Source organism: Oryzias latipes, chromosome 6, assembly GCF_002234675.1.
Source record: "Oryzias latipes chromosome 6, ASM223467v1".
Classification (NCBI taxonomy): Eukaryota; Metazoa; Chordata; class Actinopteri; order Beloniformes; family Adrianichthyidae; genus Oryzias; species Oryzias latipes.
This window is the reverse complement of record NC_019864.2, coordinates 1,558,427-1,562,937: the sequence shown is the minus strand read 5'-3', so window position 1 is coordinate 1,562,937 and position 4,511 is coordinate 1,558,427. Positions and strand designations below refer to the sequence as shown.

The 4,511-nt window shown below is 39.0% G+C and overlaps 1 long non-coding RNA gene across 2 annotated transcripts; it reads right to left on the bottom strand.

The window, feature by feature from the left end:
- Window positions 1-591: 591 nt before the first annotated feature.
- Window positions 592-3,166, bottom strand: LOC111947501. 2 transcript variants are annotated; one of them, XR_002873361.1, is made up of 4 exons: window positions 2,865-3,166; window positions 1,688-1,755; window positions 1,325-1,378; window positions 592-1,247 (listed from the first exon to the last, which is right to left on the bottom strand). It is a non-coding gene; the product is annotated as an uncharacterized LOC111947501 (long non-coding RNA). The 2 variants fall into 2 exon arrangements; XR_002873360.1 differs by lacking the exon at window positions 2,865-3,166 and adding an exon at window positions 2,590-2,678.
- Window positions 3,167-4,511: the final 1,345 nt, after the last annotated feature.

Here is a 4,511-nt window from a genome sequence, read left to right as displayed (position 1 = left end):
CGCAGAGCTTTTTTATAATTTAATAGGCTATGTTTCCAGATATCCAGAGACTGCTCTAAACCGGAGCGGCGCCATTCTCTTTCCAACTTACGGGTTTCTTGTTTAAGAGAACGAGTTTCAGCGTTAAACCACGGTGCTACACTGAAAAAAAAGACCTGTTGGATTGACATAAAAAAATCATGGACATCGGTTGCGCGCAAAAAAATCATGTTGAACCAATATAATTATTGCACATAATAAAATCATGTTCTACCGTAATGAATGCTTCTTTGTTTCTGCACCTAATAATTTTACATAAACAAACAAGATTTTATTATGTCATTTACCATAATTTTTTCAAACATTTAAAACACTATTATTTGTTTGAAATTACCTACATAGTTCATTTAATTTATAAATTATTTTAAAAACATTTAAATTGAAAAATAAAATTGCAATTGCAGATTATTATTTAAAGCAAATACTTTCTTGTGCATTATGACAATCCAATGAACATATGACACTGAACACAAATTTCAGATTTAACTTTTTTATTATCTAAACTTGAAAAATATGTTTACAGTGTAGCAAAAAATGACAAATCAAAATAAATTGGGCTTGCTATTTTTATTAAACAGAAGATAACAGAGCCAAAGCAAACAGCTGGAATCCCTTCTTAGGAAAAAGTTAAACTATTTAAAGGTCATTTTATTCAAAGAGTCGGATCTTTAAGCCTGAAACCTTAGACACCACTTTGCCTTACAACTCTAATACAGTTTTTTTTTTGATTACCTCAAAGGTGTGTGACGGAATGTCCAAGGGAGAGAACCCAAGAGCAGGAAGAACGACCCAAATCCAATAGTTCACTCGAAGGGGCTTTAATGCCAGAGAACCATAACACCAGAGCGTAGAACGAAGACGCTCCGACACAGAAACAAGATCAGACACTGCATAAATAGACAAACCAATCAACATAATACAGAACACCTGTGACCAGCGGGAGAGCTCAAGAAGGGAAGGGCCTCCAGGAGATCATAGCAGGAGCAAAGTCACGGCCCCATGACAAGGTGTTTCTGAGATGAGGATGGTTATCAGATTTGTGCTGTAAATAAGGCCAAAAAAGCCTTGGCAACTGCCACTCAGACACTTGGTGGGTCGACCACCACAGCCTGGGAGATGTGGACCACGAGAATGTCCTCTTCCTCACCACTGCCAGTTCCCACCGTGGTGTCCTCGATTGCCTCCTGGATTGCTGCATGGTCTTCATTCTAAAGAACACAGAAGATATTTGTGTGCACAGTTCACATTTGAAGTTTAGTTAAAGCGTCTAGATTACACAACTCACCTGTACTTTGAATAAACCCCTGAACTTGCTTATATTGGCGAGAAGTTCAGCAGTCTGAAATACAAAGAGTCAAAAAATTTTAAATTCACATGAAAACTTTGGAAAAATACAATTCTTACCCTTGGCTCATCAATAAATGTTATAGTTACTGTGTTAACAAAATCATTATATCCTTAGTGTCATGTTAACAGAGGTAGTGGGATAACTGATCAACCATCAATTTCATTATTTATTATGTATGTATCTTTCTGCATAAAAGGTGCGTGTAAAGAGTAGGGCTGGCAATCTTGATTACCTCAGGATTCGATGACAATCCAGGAGACAATAATTCCAATAATATATAGTAAATGCATGGTGACCCACCTGACTCAGTGAAGACTGGACCCCAGCATGATCAGGGAGGAGCAGTTGGAAGTGTTGTGTGATGAGCTCTGTAATCAGGACAGAGGTTTATTAGTTAAATTTCAAATATATAGAGAAAGTGAGACTTCCACAGCTTTGTTGTATCATTTTAATCACTAAACATGCATTGGTTTGAAATCAATAGCTGCAAAAATATTCTGAAGAAATTAGACCAGAAAGAACATTAGACAGCTCCTCCCCCCACAGGATTCAAACCAGGCTTATGAGAACCCGCGAATTTTAAAATGGAAACTGCAAAACTAAACTAGCAGATCGGGCGTAGATAATCCCCCCCACCCATAAAGGATTCCCATATGAATTTATCACAAATGGGAGGAATATGTGAAGTAGGATTACAGACATTATTATAAGGCTGTAAACTTTTCACTACACATTATACACTTGTTCCAAAAGGACATGAATATTTTCACTCCATTAAACTCTCAAAGCTAAAATAAAAATATGTTCAGCATCATAGAATGAAAACAAAGCTCTGATTGAAACCAAAGATCTATGTAAACTGGACACACCAAACGCATTCTGTGCACGAGACGCGCACGGAGAATGATTGACAGCTGACTGAAACAGAAGTGCGGTGCTGTTTGCTGGTCAAATAATGCTGTCCTTAAACTAGCTCATGGTGGAACGGTATGGAAAAACTAAATAATGACAATAGTAATGATAGCTTTTCACATTTTCCTTCAATTTCGGTCTCCACAACGCAGAATATAGCAAAAAGAAATCCACTTAGTGACGATGAAAATTCCCCTGGCAGAGTTTCTGCCTGTGGAAAAAAAAACGCCGTGCCCGCCAGCGCCCACTGCCCTCTGTCAAAAGCGAATTCCTACGGCATAACTACTCACCACTCTTCCCCGTACATCATTTGAAATCACCGCGTTTACAGCTGAATCTGCCTGCGACGTGAAAGTACAATTTACCGCGCACACACACCTCCCCCCTACCTGCCGTCAGAGGGCTGCGGCCGGCAGGGACAAAAGTGGCGCGCAGAGCCTTAACTTTGATAACTACGACAAAAGTGGATTACAAAGCTCTTCCCCGTGGAAAAAAAAAATAACACTAATGATACATTTACGCCTTCCACTTTCTTAAATTAATTTGTTAGAGTAAATTAACTTACCTTTTTTAAGTTCCTCCAGCCAGCAGGTGCTTGTAGCTTCTCTAAAATGGCTGACTGCAAAGTTTCTCCTCCTGGAATGCTTCTTCACCGATGGGGTTTACTTATCCAAAATTAAGGGGCAAAGGATCAAGCATAACTATTTCATGTTTTGTCAACATGATTTAAATATATAAAAGTAACACAGCAAGAAATGATGTGTGATTTTCAAGATTATATTCTGTTTCGAAGGTAAACATAATTTGTTCATATTAAACAAACATGTTTACTATTTGTAAATTGAACAACCCCACTTTTCCCGTTTTTTCAGTGTACTCGGTTTTGTCTGACGAACTTAGGTTTCAAGGGGGCAACAACATCGAGTGTATTCCTGAGGGCTTGTAAGGCATCATTAACAAACTGGTCATTTATATTAGGACTGATACTATGGGAGCTGGTCTCAGAGTATTTTCTCAGAATATCACTAAGTACTGGTTGAACTGTGAGTTTAAACTCAGACACAGAACGGTCAGATAAGGTTCTTCTAAGCTGTTTCTTATTCGCTGGGACAGAAGGATGTTCCAGTGTAAACTGGAAGGTAATCATAAAGTGATCAGAAATGATGGGGTTAAGAGGAAGGACACTCAGCTGGCTGATCTCTATCCCATGGGTTAGAACAAGGTCCAGGGTGTGCTTATGACAGTGAGTGGGTTCATTCACACTTTGGGTGAAACCAACATCATCTAATAAAGCTGCAAAAGCCTTTCCTAGACAGTCACTGGGGTCATCAACATGAATATTGAAATCCCCTAATATTATAGTTTGATCAGAATCTAAGACAATAGTCGATAGGAAGTCGGAAAACTCAGTTAAAAATTCTGAATATGGGCCGGGGGGGTGATAAATAATTATGAGTAAAACAGGTTTTAGAGTCTTCCTGTTTGGGTGATTTATAGACAATATGATGCTTTCAAATGAATTATAAGCATTTTTAACTTTAGGGCTGAGAAGTAAGCTAGACTGTGATATTACTGCCAACCCACCTCCTTTCCCTGAAATCCTGGATTTCTGATAGTTAGCATAAGTGGGGGGGGTTGCTTCATTCAATCTAACATAGTCATCCTGATGGAGCCAAGTTTCTGTTAAGGCTAAAAGACTGAGGTTGTTATCAGTAATTAACTCATTGACTAAGAGGGACTTGGAGGAAATGGATCGAATGTTTAATAAACCGCATTTAATGACATCATAATTCTGCTTGTGAGAACTGCTGTCTGTCACTTTAAGGTTTCTATGACGCGCTCCTTTCATTTGTCTTTCAGCACATAAGCTAAAGCTAGGACCTGCTTGACTTTCCCTGCATGGGTTTTGCACCAGCACTAACCCTAAGGGAGGCTCAGAGGAGCGTTTTACACTGCTGCTCTGCGCCCGGGTCTCGTCTCTGGATTGTCAGGTTAACAGACTAAGGCTAGCAGAAATGTTTCTAGAACACACCGTCCCGGGTGGGATGGACGCCGTCTCTCCGCATGAGACCGGGCTTCCCCCAAAACGCGCTCCAGTTATCCACAAAACCATGTTTTGAAATCCATATTAATTTTATACAATCACAGTTTAACTTTTATAAAAATACCTAAACATTTTAGATTGATGACATATTTTAACCTAGAATCATAG